The sequence below is a fragment of the Oncorhynchus keta genome, unplaced genomic scaffold (assembly GCF_023373465.1).
Source record: "Oncorhynchus keta strain PuntledgeMale-10-30-2019 unplaced genomic scaffold, Oket_V2 Un_contig_23558_pilon_pilon, whole genome shotgun sequence".
Taxonomy (NCBI): domain Eukaryota; kingdom Metazoa; phylum Chordata; class Actinopteri; order Salmoniformes; family Salmonidae; genus Oncorhynchus; species Oncorhynchus keta.
The window spans coordinates 1-17,388 of record NW_026283446.1 but is presented as its reverse complement, the minus strand read 5'-3'; the positions used below and the strand labels follow the sequence as shown (position 1 = coordinate 17,388).

The window sequence follows — 17,388 nt, the reverse complement described above, 5'->3', positions numbered from 1 at the left end:
CAGAGGCATCAGAATGTACCAAAGGCATCAGAAATGTACCAGAGGCATCAGAATGTACCAGAGACATCAGAATGTACCAGAGGCATCGGAATGTACCAGAGGCATCGGAATGTACCAGAGGCATCGGAATGTACCAGAGGCATCGGAATGTACCAGAGGCATCAGAATGTACCAGAGGCATCAGAATGTACCAGAGGCATCGGAATGTACCAGAGGCATGGAAATGTACCAGAGGCATCAGAATGTACCAGAGGCATCGGAATGTACCAGAGGCATCGGAATGTACCAGAGGCATCGGAATGTACCAGAGGCATCGGAATGTACCAGAGGCATCAGAATGTACCAGAGGCATCGGAATGTACCAGAGGCATTGGAATGTACCAGAGGCATGGAAATGTACCAAAAGGCATCAGAAATGTACCAAAGGCATCAGAATGTACCAGAGGCATCAGAATGTACCAGAGGCATGGACATGTACCAAAATGCATCAGAATGTACCAGAGGCATCAGAATGTACCAGAGGCATCAGAATGTACCAGAGGGATCAGAATGTACCAGAGGCATCAGAATGTACCAGAGGCATCAGAATGTACCAGAGGCATCAGAATGTACCAGAGGCATCAGAATGTACCAGAGGCATCGGAATGTACCAGAGGCATCAGAATGTACCAGAGGCATCAGAATGTACCAGAGACATCAGAATGTACCAGAGGCATCAGAATGTACCAGAGGCATCAGAATGTACCAGAGGCATCAGAATGTACCAGAGGCATCAGAATGTACCAGAGACATCGGAATGTACCAGAGGCATCGGAATGTACCAGAGGCATTGGAATGTACCAGAGGCATCGGAATGTACCAGAGGCATCAGAATGTACCAGAGACATCAGAATGTACCAGAGGCATGGAAATGTACCAAAAGGCATCAGAAATGTACCAGAGGCATCAGAATGTACCAGAGGCATCAGAATGTACCAGAGGCATCAGAATGTACCAGAGGCATCAGAATGTACCAGAGGCATCAGAATGTACCAGAGACATCGGAATGTACCAGAGGCATCAGAATGTACCAGAGGGATCAGAATGTACCAGAGGGATCAGAATGTACCAGAGGCATCAGAATGTACCAGAGGCATCAGAATGTACCAGAGGCATCAGAATGTACCAGAGGCATCAGAATGTACCAGAGGCATCAGAATGTACCAGAGGCATGGAAATGTACCAAAAGGCATCAGAAATGTACCAAAGGCATCAGAATGTACCAGAGGCATCAGAATGTACCAGAGGCATGGACATGTACCAAAAGGCATCAGAATGTACCAGAGGCATCAGAATGTACCAGAGGCATCAGAATGTACCAGAGGGATCAGAATGTACCAGAGGCATCAGAATGTACCAGAGGCATCAGAATGTACCAGAGGCATCAGAATGTACCAGAGGCATCGGAATGTACCAGAGGCATTGGAATGTACCAGAGGCATCGGAATGTACCAGAGGCATCAGAATGTACCAGAGACATCAGAATGTGCCAGAGGCATGGAAATGTACCAAAAGGCATCAGAAATGTACCAGAGGCATCAGAATGTACCAGAGGCATCAGAATGTATCAGAATGTACCAGAGGCATCAGAATGTACCAGAGGCATCAGAATGTACCAGAGGCATCAGAATGTACCAGAGACATCGGAATGTACCAGAGGCATCAGAATGTACCAGAGGGATCAGAATGTACCAGAGGGATCAGAATGTACCAGAGGCATCAGAATGTACCAGAGGCATCAGAATGTACCAGAGACATCGGAATGTACCAGAGGCATCGGAATGTACCAGAGGCATCAGAATGTACCAGAGGCATCAGAATGTACCAGAGGCATCAGAATGTACCAGAGGCATCAGAATGTACCAGAGGCATCGGAATGTACCAGAGGCATCGGAATGTACCAGAGGCATTGGAATGTACCAAAAGGCATCAGAATGTACCAGAGGCATCAGAATGTACCAGAGGCATCGGAATGTACCAGAGGCATCAGAATGTACCAGAGGCATCAGAATGTACCAGAGGCATCAGAATGTACCAGAGGCATCGGAATGTACCAGAGGCATCGGAATGTACCAGAGGCATCGGAATGTACCAGAGGCATCGGAATGTACCAGAGGCATCGGAATGTACCAGAGGCATCGGAATGTACCAGAGGCATCGGAATGTACCAGAGGCATCGGAATGTACCAGAGGCATTGGAATGTACCAAAAGGCATCAGAATGTACCAGAGGCATCGGAATGTACCAGAGGCATTTGAATGTACCAGAGGCATCAGAATGTACCAGAGGCATCAGAATGTACCTGAGGCAACTAAAACAGGCCCCAACCCAGGGGAGAGTGGCTGGATGGAATCAAGTAATTAGAATGTACCAGAGACATCAGAATGTACCAGAGGCATCAGAATGTACCAGAGGCATTAGAATGTACCAGAGGCATTAGAATGTACCAGAAGCATTGGAATGTACCAGAGGCTTTAGGATGTACCAGAAGCATTGGAATGTACCAGAAGCATTGGAATGTACCAGAGGCATCAGAATGTACCAGAAACATTGGAATGTACCAGAGGCTTTAGGATGTACCAGAAGCATTGGAATGTACCAGAGGCTTTAGAATGTACCAGAAGCATTGGAATGTACCAGAGGCTTTAGGATGTACCAGAAGCATTGGAATGTACCAGAGGCATCAGAATGTACCAGAAACATTGGAATGTACCAGAAACATTGGAATGTACCAGAGGCTTTAGGATGTACCAGAGGCAACTAAAATAGGCCCCAACCCAGGGACACGTGGCTGGCTACTCCGTGTACTTGTGGAAAACACTTTCGGCATGTGACAAATAACATTTGATTTGCTCCCAGGGCCCTGGTCAACAGTAGTGCACTATAGGGAACAGGGTGCCCTCTGGGAGACAGCCCATGTAACTGCCTGTGTTCTGGTAGAGAAACGTACCAGGTCATACAACTTGATCCTGCTGATGAGGCTCCTGGGTAGAGTGATGGTGCCGTACTGAGGATGGAGGAACAGGATGCCCTCTGTGAAGAAGCTCATCTTACCTGAAACCCACAGACACAGGAGGTTAAAGGGACATCATTCACATTAACTACAGACTAACTCATTAACTCATTAAATAACTGACACACTGACTGGCTGGCTGGGTGGCTGACTGACTGGCTGAGTGGGTGGCTGACTGACTGACTGGCTGGGTGGGTGGCTGACTGGCTGGGTGGGTGACTGACTGACTGACTGGCTGGCTGAGTGACTGACTGACTGGCTGGCTGGGTGACTGACTGACTGGCTGGCTGGGTGACTGACTGACTGGCTGGCTGGGTGGCTGACTGACTGGCTGAGTGGGTGGCTGACTGACTGGCTGAGTGGGTGGCTGACTGACTGGCTGAGTGGGTGGCTGACTGACTGGCTGAGTGGGTGGCTGACTGACTGGCTGAGTGGGTGGCTGACTGACTGGCTGGGTGGCTGACTGGCTGGCTGACTGACTGGCTGGGTGCGTTCGAGTGGATCACTATTTAATAGCCGTTGTTCCTGTTCCCAAGAAAGCTAAGGTACCTGAACTAAATGACTACTTCTGTCATCATAAAGTGCTTTGAGAGACGAGTCAAGGATCACATCACCTCCACCTTACCGCCCCAATAGGTCCACAGACGACGCAATCGCAACCACACTGCCCTAACCCATCTGGACAAGAGGAATACCTATGTGAGAATGCTGTTCATTGACTACAGCTCGGCATTCAACACCATAGTACCCTCCAAACTCGTCATCAAGCTCGAGACCCTGGGACTCGACCCCGCCCTGTGCAACTGGGTACTGGACTTCCTGACGGGCCGCCCCAGGTGGTGAGGGTAGGAAACAACATCTCCACCCCGCTGATCCTCAACACTGGGGCCCCACAAGGGTGCGTTCTCAGCCCTCTCCTGTACTCCTGTTCACCCACGACTGCGTGGGCATGTACGCCTCCAACTCAATCATCAAGTATGGGACGACACAACAGTGGTAGGCTTGATTACCAACAACGACGAGACGGCCTACAGGGAGGAGGTGAGGGCCCTGGAGTGTGGTGTCAGGAAAATAACCTCACACTCAACGTCAACAAAACAAAGGAGATGATCATGGATTTCAGGAAACAGCAGAGGGATCAGCCCTCTATCCACATCGACGGGACAGTAGTGGAGAAGGTGGAAAGTTAAGTTCTTCGCGTACACGGACATACTGAAATGGTCCACCTACACAGACAGTGTGGTGAAGAAGGTGCAACAGCGCCTCTTCAACCTCAGGAGGCTGAAGAAATTTGGCTTGAATAATGTTTACATACCCTACATTACTCACCTCATATGTATATACTGTACACACAGTACCAGTCAAAAGTTAGGACACACCTACTCATTCCAGGGTTTTTCTTTATTTGAACTATTTTCTACATTGTAGAATAATAGTGAAGACATCAAAACTATGAAATAACACACTTGGAATCATGTAGTAACCAAAAAGGTTTTAAACAAATGAAAATATATTTTATATTCTTCAAAGTAGCCACCCTTTGCCTTGATAACAGCCTTGCACACTCTTGGCAAAGCTGTCCACCACCATGTTGCACTGAGCCTTGCAGTTGGAAACCAGTAGCACCGACTTCCGGCTGTCGCAGATGCACCTCCCACAACATAACTTGTCTATAGCGGTTGCTTTCGCCTTAATAATCTAACAAGACCACCAACTGACTGACTGACTGGTCGTGTTCCAGAGCATCAAAACAACTGCAGGCGACTGATCTACAAATCACCTGGGATCATAAATAACTACTCATTTTAGATCCTCTCGAACACGGCCACTGGCTGGACTGACAGACTGGCTGAACTGGACAAACTAGCTGGCTGGCTGGCTGACTGGACTAGAGGTCGACCGATGAATCGGAATGGACGATTAATTAGGGCCGGTTTCAGACAATTCATAACAATCGGAAATCGGTATTTTTCGGCGCCGTTTTTTTAAATATATTTTTTTATACCTTTATCTAACTAGGCAAGTCAGTTAAGAACACATTCTTATTTTCAATGACGGCCTAAGAACGATGGGTTAACTGCCTCGTTCAGGGGCAGAACAACAGATTTTTACCTTGTCAGCTCGGGGACCCAATCTTGCAACCTTACAGTTAACTAGTCCAACGCTCTAAACACCTGCCTCTCATTGCACTCCACAAGGAGACTGCCTGTTACGCGAATGCAGTAAGCCAAGGTAAGTTGCTAGCTAGCATTAAACTTATCTTATAAAAGTTGTGTCACTTCTCTTGCGTTCATTGCACGCAGAGTCAGGGTATATGCAACAGTTTGAGCCGCCTGGCTCTTTGCGAACTAATTTGCCAGAATTTTACGTAATTATGACATAACATTGAAGGTTGTGCAATGTAACAGGAATATGTAGACTCATGGATACCACCCGTTAGATAAAATACGGAACGGAATAAACGTTTTGTTTTCGAGGTGATAGTTTTCCGGATTTGACCTAAGGCTCGTATTTCTGTGTGTTTATTATAGTTAAGTTTATGATTTGATATTTGATAGAGCAGTCTGACTGAGGGGTGGTAGGCAGCAGGAGGCTCGTAATAGTCAAAGGTATATGGTTTAGAGACGCGTTATAATTCCTGTAATAACTTGCGGCTGAACTTGAAAGAGGTTCCTTCGTTATTTTACCGTTCATGTCTTCCATAGAGAATGTCTTGATCTACTTCCAATAAGGTCTGTGTTTCGTGCTTAAACCGCCTCTGTTCATGTCTTCCATAGAGAATGTCTTGATCTACTTCCAATAAGGTCTGTGTTTCGTTCAGGCTTAAACTGCCTCTGCGTTTTGATACCCGTGTAAATCTCACTAGGATAAGGTAACGTTTGTCAACATATTTTCATAAATCCACTCTACAAAAAAAATGATCTTGGCTTATATTTAGCCAATATTGATCAGAGGTACCTTGTCCTATGGATATCTACACAGTTATAAAATTGGCAAGGTGGTGTAAGCCTACACGAAACACAGACCTTTTCTCAGTGAATCTAAAAATATCCTATGGAATAAATGAATGAACCGCTTTTCAGATGTTGCTAGAAGGTGTCATGTGAATTATGACTCGCACTTTGGTAGTCAATTCTTACCATGTCCATTATTAAAATAGGATTTCCTGCATATAGAAATTACAGTTTTTGTTTTCAACATTCATCACAGGTAACTTAAGCTCTATTTTTATTCAAACAGTTGAGAGTATTTGTCTCTAAGCAGACTCTTCAGTATCATTGTCACTTCAGAGCTGTGTGTGTGTTTTACAGATGGCAGAGAAAAGCAGAGCACCAGTGTGGGACTATTACATGGAATTGGCACCAGGGAAAGCAAGGTGTCTTATTTGTGATAAAGATGTAAGCATGGGGTCAGCATAAGAACACCCATCCAAAAGCCCATAATATGTATTATATTAAGTTAAAATAAAAGTGTTCATTGTTCATTCAGTATTGTAGCAATTGTCATTATTACAAAAGTGTGTGTGTGTGTATATATATATTTATTGGCCGATTAATCGGTATCTGCCTTTTATTGTCCTCCAATAATCGGTATCGGCGTTGAAAAATCATAATCGGTCGACCTCTAGACTAAACTGACCAGCTGACTGGCTGGTTGACTACAGAGAGAGCATTAAAGTATGTGTCACCTTCCTCTGGAGTGGAGAGCAGGCTGTTGGAGAACACATGAGCTGTGTCTGCTGTAGTCAAAGAGGTGCCCAGGCAGGTACCCTCCTCCTCCTGGGGATTAAACACACACAATACACATCAACACACTGACCAGCATTTCTCAATGTAATAACGGCAACATGAGCGGTTGTTGTCTGACCTTCAGCAGGACCTGGGCCTTCTCAGAATGCTTCACATCAGACTCCACCTAAAGCCATTAGGACACACAGTTAACAAGCACTGTGAATGAAAGGATCAAATCCACAATGCATCATGGATAAATTGTGACTGACTGATCTACAAATAATAAGTCATTTTGAAGCCCTTGAACCCTGCCATTTTGTTGAAAGTGACTTGATCCCTGGATGAATGGAGAGAGAGGAGAGAGGAAAGGAGAGAGGATTGAGGGGAGGAGAGATGAGAAGAGAGGAGAGATGAGGAGAGAGGGTAACATACCAGCCAGCAGACGTATCGAGGCAGAGCTGTCGTCAGGATGGTGTAGCAGCTGTCTGAGGAAACACTTCCATCTACAGGACAGACTCAACATTACAGTTCAACAGGAGGAACACCATGACTCACAGACACACAGTTTATAATAATAGGGAGGAGGCATCGGTCAGGCCTAACAGTATGTGTCTCTCTTACCTTTCTGTTGGATGTTGATGCTGGACACCAAGAAGGACTCAGAGAAGACTACAGAGCCCAGGTCTCCTTTCCCCCACTGGAGATCTGGGATGTCGTACACTGACATGGACGCCTGGGACACACAACCACCACTATAAAGTATAACCCTTAAACTCTGACCCCTAACCCCACTGGAGGTCTGGGCTGTCATACACTGACATGGACGCCTGGGACACACAACCACCACTATAAAGTATAACCCTTAAACCCTGACCCCTAACCCCACTGGAGGTCTGGGCTGTCATACACTGACATGGACGTTTGGGACACACAACCACCACTATAAAGTATAACCCTTAAACCCTGACCCCTAACCCCACTGGAGGTCTGGGATGTCGTACACTGACATGGACGCCTGGGACACACAACCACCACTATAAAGTATAACCCTTAAACCCTGACCCCTAACCCCACTGGAGGTCTGGGATGTCGTACACTGACATGGACGCCTGGGACACACAACCACCACTATAAAGTATAACCCTTAAACCCTGACCCCTAACCCCACTGGAGGTCTGGGATGTCGTACACTGACATGGACGCCTGGGACACACAACCACCACTATAAAGTATAACCCTTAAACCCTGACCCCTAACCCCACTGGAGGTCTGGGATGTCGTACACTGACATGGACGCCTGGGACACACAACCACCACTATAAAGTATAACCCTTAAACCCTGACCCCTAACCCCACTGGAGGTCTGGGCTGTCATACACTGACATGGACGTTTGGGAGTGATGGACAGAAAACGCACATTGTAATTCATTCAAATTTAATCAATCAATCAAACACAGTGACATGCCTACCGCAAATGTTTTGGAACAATTATCAGGTTGGAAGAATTGACTTACAGTTTTCACCAAGAAGCAGCTCCCTTCTTCACTCAGAGGAACAATTCTGAAAAGGAAAACAAGACAGACGGAACATTCAGGAAAACAATGAGTCAATAAAAAGCCAGCTAACAACATTGAATCATAGTGTGATTAAACACTTTCTTTATAACAATCAGAACCCACCTGCCCTGGTTGTTCACAGCTTGGATGTGGAAAACACTTTTAGATCTGAGAGAGAAAACATCAGGTAGAACACTTTATACTAGATCAGCTAACGTCGTCATTCAGAGGACACTAATGAAACAACAGGTAGAACACTTTATACTAGATCAGCTAACGTCGTCATTCAGAGGACACTAATGAAACAACAGGTAGAACACTTTATACTAGATCAGCTAACGTCGTCATTCAGAGGACACCAATGAAACAACAGGTAGAACACTTTATACTAGATCAGCTAACGTCGTCATTCAGAGGACACCAATGAAACAACAGGTAGAACACTTTATACTAGATCAGCTAACGTCGTCATTCAGAGGACACTAATGAAACAACAGGTAGAACACTTTATACTAGATCAGCTAACGTCGTCATTCAGAGGACACTAATGAAACAACAGGTAGAACACTTTTATACTAGATCAGCTAACGTCATCATTCAGAGGACACCAATGACATTAAATAACTTTTTCCTTCTATTGGAATACAAAGGTAGAGTTGTTATCTATTGTGACAGGTGTGCTGGTACCTGAGAGCAGTTCTGTACTGAGGCAGGTGGACCGAGTCCAGTGCCAGATGGAAGGTATGCTCTGCTACGTCCTTCGCCTGGAAATATACACAAGTTTCAGTCAGTAACGAAACACTCGTTTCATCCAACGCCTACAGCATACCGCCGTGCCTAGCTAGTTACAGCATACCGCCGTGCCTAGTAAGTTACAGCATACCGCCGTGCCTAGCTAGTTACAGCATACCGCCGTGCCTGGCTAGTTACAGCATACCGCCGTGCCAAGCTAGTTACAGCATACCGCCGTGCCTAGCTAGTTACAGCATACCGCCGTGCCTAGCTAGTTACAGCATACCGCCGTGCCTAGCTAGTTACAGCATACCGCCGTGCCTAGCTAGTTACAGCATACCGCCGTGCCTAGCTAGTTACAGCATACCGCCGTGCCTAGCTAGTTACAGCATACCGCCGTGCCTAGCTAGTTACAGCATACCGCCGTGCCTAGCTAGTTACAGCATACCGCCGTGCCTAGCTAGTTACAGCATACCGCCGTGCCTAGCTAGTTACAGCATACCGCCGTGCCTAGCTAGTTACAGCATACCGCCGTGCCTAGCTAGTTACAGCATACCGCCGTGCCTAGCTAGTTACAGCATACCGCCGTGCCTAGCTAGTTACAGCATACCGCCGTGCCTAGTAAGTTACAGCATACCGCCGTGCCTAGTAAGTTACAGCATACCGCCGTGCCTAGCTAGTTACAGCATACCGCCGTGCCTAGCTAGTTACAGCATACCGCCGTGCCTAGTAAGTTACAGCATACCGCCGTGCCTAGCAAGTTACAGCATACCGCCGTGCCTAGCTAGTTACAGCATACCGCCGTGCCTAGCTAGTTACAGCATACCGCCGTGCCTAGTTAGTTACAGCATACCGCCGTGCCTAGTTAGTTACAGCATACCGCCGTGCCTAGTTAGTTACAGCATACCGCCGTGCCTAGCTAGTTACAGCATACCGCCGTGCCTAGTTAGTTACAGCATACCGCCGAGCCTAGCTAGTTACAGCATACGCCGTGCCTAGCTAGTTACAGCATACCGCCGTGCCTAGCTAGTTACAGCATACCGCCGTGCCTAGCTAGTTACAGCATACCGCCGTGCCTAGCTAGTTACAGCATACCGCCGTGCCTAGCTAGTTACAGCATACCGCCGTGCCTAGCTAGTTACAGCATACCGCCGTGCCTAGCTAGTTACAGCATACCGCCGTGCCTAGCTAGTTACAGCATACCGCCGTGCCTAGCTAGTTACAGCATACCGCCGTGCCTAGCTAGTTACAGCATACCGCCGTGCCTAGCTAGTTACAGCATACCGCCGTGCCTAGCTAGTTACAGCATACCGTGCCTAGCTAGTTACAGCATACCGCCGTGCCTAGCTAGTTACAGCATACCGCCGTGCCTAGCTAGTTACAGCATACCGCCGTGCCTAGTTAGTTACAGCATACCGCCGTGCCTAGCTAGTTACAGCATACCGCCGTGCCTAGCTAGTTACAGCATACCGCCGTGCCTAGCTAGTTACAGCATACCGCCGTGCCTAGTTAGTTACAGCATACCGCCGTGCCTAGTTAGTTACAGCATACCGCCGTGCCTAGCTAGTTACAGCATACCGCCGTGCCTAGCTAGTTACAGCATACCGCCGTGCCTAGCTAGTTACAGCATACCGCCGTGCCTAGCTAGTTCATGTATAGCTAGTTACAGTATAGCATGTATAGCTAGTTACAGTATAGCATGTATAGCTAGTTACAGTATACCATGTATAGCTAGTTACAGTATACCATGTATAGCTAGTTACAGTATACCATGTATAGCTAGTTACAGTATACCATGTATAGCTAGTTACAGTATACCATGTATAGCTAGTTACAGTATACCATGTATAGCTAGTTACAGTATACCATGTATAGCTAGTTACAGCATACCATGCATAGCTAGTTACAGCATACCATGCATAGCTAGTTACAGCATACCATGCATAGCTAGTTACAGCATACCATGCATAGCTAGTTACAGCATACCATGCATAGCTAGTTACAGCATACCATGCATAGCTAGTTACAGCATACCATGCATAGCTAGTTACAGCATACCATGCATAGCTAGTTACAGCATACCATGCATAGCTAGTTACAGCATACCATGCATAGCTAGTTACAGCATACCATGCATAGCTAGTTACAGCATACCATGCATAGCTAGTTACAGCATACCATGCATAGCTAGTTACAGCATACCATGCATAGCTAGTTACAGCATACCATGCATAGCTAGTTACAGCATACCATGCATAGCTAGTTACAGCATACCATGCATAGCTAGTTACAGCATACCATGCATAGCTAGTTACAGCATACCATGCATAGCTAGTTACAGCATACCATGCATAGCTAGTTACAGCATACCATGCATAGCTAGTTACAGCATACCATGCATAGCTAGTTACAGCATACCATGCATAGCTAGTTACAGCATACCATGCATAGCTAGTTACAGCATACCATGCATAGCTAGTTACAGCATACCATGCATAGCTAGTTACAGTATACCATGCATAGCTAGTTACAGCATACCATGCATAGCTAGTTACAGTATACCATGTATAGCTAGTTACAGCATAGCATGTATAGCTAGTTACAGCAAATGTGTGTATTGCTAGTTAGGTAGTGGGTAGAGTGGGTAGAGCGTTGAGCCAACAATGGAACGTTTGCTGGATGGAATCACCGAGCTGAAAAGCTAAAAATGTGTTGTTCTGCCCCTGACCAAGGCATTTAACCCAGTGTTCCCGGGCAGCGAAGACGTGGATTATGGCAGCCCCCCTCTCTGATTCAGAGCGGTGCACATGTCAGTTGAATGCATTCAGTTGAACCATTGACTAGGTATCCCCCTTTCCCTTTCAGTACACCATCTATAGCTGGTTACAACAAATTTGTATAGCCAGTTATAGTACCCCATTAGTTATAGTATACCATGTAAAGCTAGTTACAGCAAACGTGTAGCTAGTTATATCATTAAAACTTGTTTTTCAACCACTCCACAAATGTTTTGTTAACACACTATAGTTTTGGCAAGTCGGTTAGGACATCTACTTTGTGCTTGACACAAGTCATTTTTCCAACAGTTGTTTACAGACAGATTATTTCACTTATAATTCACTGTATCACAATTCAAGTGGATCAGAAGTTTACATACACTAAGTTGACTGTGCCTTTAAACAGCTTGGAAAATTTTAGAATATTATGTCATGACTTTAGAAGCTTCTGATAGGCTAATTGACATCATTTGAGTCAACTGTACCTGTGGATGTATTTAAAGGCCTACCTTCAAACTCAGTGCCACTTTGCGTTACATCATGGGAAAATCTAAAGAAATCAGCCAAGACCTCAGAAAAAATATAGTAGACCTCCACAAGTCTGGTTCATCCTTTGGGAGCAATTTCCAAACACCTGAAGGTACCATGTTAATCTGTACAAACAATAGTACGCAAGTATAAACACCATGGGACCACACAGCCGTCATACCCGCTCAGGAAGGAGACGCGTTCTGTCTCCTAGAGATTAACGTACTTTGGTGTGAAAAGTGCAACTCAATCCCAGAACAACAGCAAAGGACCTTGTCAAGATGCTGGAGGAAACAGGTACAAAAGTATCTATATCCACAGTAAAACGAGTCCTATATCGACATAACCTGAAAGGCCGCTCAGCAAGGAAGAAGCCACTGCTCCAAAACCTACATAAAAAAGCCAGACTACGGTTTGCAACTGCACATGGGGACAAAGATTGTACTTTTTGGAGATATGTCCTCTGGTCTGATGAAACAGATGTTTGGAGGAAAAAGGGGGAGGCTTGCAAGCCGAAGAACACCATCCCAACCGTGAAGCAGGGGGTGGCAGCAACATGTTGTGGGGGTGCTTTGCTGGAGGAGGTGCACTTCACAAAATATATGCCATCATGAGGAAGGGGAATTATGTGGATATATTGAAGCAACATCTCAAGACATCAGTCAGGAAGTTAAAGCTTGGTCGCAAATAGATCTTCCAAATGTTCAATGACCCCAAGCATACTTCCAACGTTGTGGCAAAATGGCTGAAGGACAACAAAGTCAAGGTATTGGAGGGGGCCATCGCAAAGCCCTGACCTCAATCCTATAGAACATTTGTGGACAGAACTGAAAAAGCGTGTGCGAGCAAGGAGGCCTACAAACCTGACTCAGTTATACCAGCTTTGTCAGGAGGAATGGGCAAACATTCACCCAACTTATTGTGGGAAGCTTGTGGAAGGCTACCCGAAACGTTTGACCCAAGTTAAACAATTTAAAGGCAATGCTACCAAATAATAATTGAGTGTATGTAAACTTCTGACCCACTGGGAATGTGATGAAAGAAATAAAAGCTGAAATAAATCATTCTCTACTATTATTCTGACATTTCACATTCTTAAAAATAAAGTGATGATCCTAACTGACCTAAAACAGGGAATATTTACTAGGATTAAAATGTCAGGAATTGTGAAAACTGAGTTTAAAAAGTGTATTTGTCTAAGGTGTAAGTAAACTTCAGACTGTAGCTAGTTGGAGAAATGACTACCGGTATCACCTTAGTAGCACTAGTGGTGTTGGAGTAGCATTTGATTCCAGCCAGGACCGACTGGACGGCTGCTGCATAGATCTGAGAGAGAAGACTGGAAGAGAGATAGATTTAACACCGTACATACACTACATGGACAGCTGCTCATCCAACATCTCATCTCACATTGGGCCATGTAGTGTAATATGTACATGTTCTACATAATATTCAGGCATCATCTTCTAGAGCAGGGGTTCCCAACAGGTTTCACTGAGGCCAAACTGGGTGGGGGGAGCGAGGACATACCTCACCCCCACCTGTCGTGTGCGCACGCCATGCCTATTCTACGGGCACAAGCACTGTTCAACTGTCCAGACCCCTCTTGTTGGCAGTGAGAACATTATACAGGTTTAAAGCAAAACTGTCTAATGTGAATTCATATGTTATTTGAGTGAATCAAACATTACTACAAAATCTATGGACTAAAAAAAACGTACCTGGGCTAGTTGATCTGGACATTTCAGACAAGTTATAAATAGTTCTCTAAGGTCTGTAATGACTGATATGACAAGAGGAGCTGATGATGCACTAACCAAGATAGAAAAATCACCTTGTGCATTCTAATCAAATCAAATGTATTTATATAGCCCTTCGTACATCAGCTGATATCTCAAAGTGCTGTACAGAAACCCAGCCTAAAACCCCAAACAGCAAGCAATGCAGGTGTAGAAGCACTACTATTACAACTTCCAAGAGAAAGTTCAAAGCTGGTCTGAGTTCCTTAAAACTCCACAGTTTGGTAACCACTGTTCTAGAAGAGATATATTTAACACCTTATATAATATGTAGATCTAGAAGAGATATATTTAACACCTTATATACAGTATTATCATATGGGAGAGATGGGTTAACAGGTTTGGACATGTTGTCTTGGTGAACTTACAGGAGTTCTGTTTTCTTCTGTTGCATGTTGTCATTCCCTGCAAGGGAAACATCAGATATTAGGTCTACAGACAGTCAAATAGCTATGGTAGATCAACAAACAGTTTAGTGTATACATTATGGGCTATGTTTACCTAGGTAGGGGGATGTGAGTGGTTCCAAAGAAGTAAGTCCTGGAGCAGGCTAAAGATCCTTTAGGAGCCACACACTGGAGAACCTGACAGACAAGAACAGATTACAGAGTACTCTAGGAGACCAAGCCCAACATGGACTGCCAAGCCATCTCATTAAACATGCACACACAACACTAATAGTCTAATCTGGATAGGGTTAGGTAACAGTCTAATCTGGATAGGGGTTAGGTAACAGTCTAATCTAGATAGGGGTTAGGTAACAGTCTAATCTGGATAGGGGTTAGGTAACAGTCTAATCTGGATAGGGGTTAGGTAACAGTCTAATCTGGATAGGGGTTAGGTAACAGTCTAATCTGGATAGGGGTTAGGTAACAGTCTAATCTGGATAGGGTTTAGGTAACAGTCTAATCTGGATAGGGGTTAGGTAACAGTAGAGGAACAGTCTAATCTGGATAGGGGTTAGGTAACAGTCTAATCTGGATAGGGGTTAGGTAACAGTAGAGGAACAGTCTAATCTGGATAGGGGTTAGGGAACAGTCTAATCTGGATAGGGGTTAGGTAACATGCTAATCTGGATAGGGGTTAGGTAACAGTCTAATCTGGATAGGGGTTAGGTAACAGTCTAATCTGGATAGGGGTTAGGTAACAGTCTAATCTGGATAGGGGTTAGGTAACAGTCTAATCTAGACAGGGGTTAGGTAACATGCTAATCTGGATAGGGGTTAGGTAACAGTCTAATCTGGATAGGGGTTAGGTAACAGTTTAATCTAGATAGGGTTAGGTAACAGTCTAATCTGGATAGGGGTTAGGTAACAGTTTAATCTAGATAGGGGTTAGGTAACAGTCTAATCTGGATAGGGGTTAGGTAACATGCTAATCTGGATAGGGGTTAGGTAACAGTCTAATCTGGATAGGGTTAGGTAACAGTTTAATCTGGATAGGGGTTAGGTAACAGTCTAATCTAGATAGGGGTTAGGTAACAGTCTAATCTGGATAGGGGTTAGGTAACAGTCTAATCTAGTCTAATCTGGATAGGGGTTAGGGAACAGTCTAATCTAGATAGGGGTTAGGCAACAGTCTAATCTGGATAGGGGTTAGGTAACAGTTTAATCTGGATAGGGGTTAGGTAACAGTCTAATCTGGATAGGGGTTAGGTAACATGTCTAATCTGGATAGGGGTTAGGTAACAGTCTAATCTGGATAGGGGTTAGGAAACAGTCTAATCTGGATAGGGGTTAGGTAACAGTCTAATCTAGATAGGGGTTAGGTAACAGTCTAATCTGGATAGGGGTTAGGTAACAGTCTAATCTGGATAGGGATAGGTAACAGTCTAATCTGGATAGGGTTAGGTAACAGTAATCTGGATAGGGGTTAAACAGTCTAATCTGGATAGGGGTTAGGTAACAGTTAGGGAACAGTCTAATCTAGATAGGGGTTAGGTAACAGTCTAAATCTGGATAGGGTTTAGGTAACAGTCTAATCTGGATAGGGGTTAGGTAACAGTTTAATCTGGATAGGGGTTAGGTAACAGTCTAATCTGGATAGGGGTTAGGGAACAGTCTAATCTGGATAGGGGTTAGGTAACAGTCTAATCTAGACAGGGGTTAGGTAACAGTCTAATCTAGATAGGGGTTAGGGAACAGTCTAATCCGGATAGGGGTTAGGTAACAGTAGAGGAACAGTCTAATCTGGATAGGGGTTAGGTAACAGTAGAGGAACAGTCTAATCTGGATAGGGGTTAGGGAACAGTCTAATCTGGATAGGGGTTAGGTAACAGTAGAGGAACAGTCTAATCTGGATAGGGGTTAGGTAACAGTCTAATCTGGATAGGGGTTAGGTAACAGTCTAATCTGGATAGGGGTTAGGTAACATGCTAATCTGGATAGGGGTTAGGTAACAGTCACAATCTGGATGAGGTTAGGTAACAGTCTAATCCGATAGGGGGTTAGGTAACAGTCTAATCTAGATAGGGGTTAGGTAACAGTCTAATCTGGATAGGGTTTTAGGTAACAGTCTAATCTGGATAGGGTTAGGTAACAGTAAGGAACAGTCTAATCTGGATAGGGTTTAGGTGCACTCACCATGTGTTTGGTTAGATAGGGGTTAGGGTTTAGGTGCCTCACCATGTGTTTGGGTTGATAGGGGTTAGGTTTAGGGTGCTCTCACCATGTGTTTGGTTAGATAGGGTTAGGGTGCTCTCACCATGCTTGGTTAGATAGGGTTAGGGTGCTCTCACCATGTGTTTGGTTAGATAGGGGTTAGGGTGCTCTCACCATGTGTTTGGTTAGATAGGGGTTAGGTGCTCTCACCATGTGTTTGGTTAGATAGGGTTTAGGGTGCTCTCACCATGTGTTTGGTTAGATAGGGTTTAGGGTGCTCTCACCATGTGTTTGGTTAGATAGGGTTTAGGGTGCTCTCACCATGTGTTTGGTTAGATAGGGGTCGGGTGCTCTCACCATGTGTTTGGTTAGATAGGGGTTAGGTGCTCTCACCATGTGTTTGGCTGGGGTCCCTGGGGTCCGGTGTTGCGGACCTGGTGTCCATCAGAAGGGAAGTTGAAGGAGTAGCTGTGGAGGTTCTCCATGGAGGAGTGGCTCCCAAACAGAACCAAGGGCTGCCGTCTCCTGCTGCTGTCAACGATGTTACTGGAGATCAGGCCATGAGAGAAATAACTCCGAACGCCTGGGGATTTAACAGACAGACAGTCAATGG

General features: G+C 45.2%; 1 pseudogene; it reads right to left on the bottom strand.

The window, feature by feature from the left end:
- LOC127921789 (dynein axonemal assembly factor 9-like) overlaps positions 1-17,321 on the bottom strand; it is a 54,295-nt pseudogene extending 36,974 nt beyond the window's left edge.
- Positions 17,322-17,388: the final 67 nt, after the last annotated feature.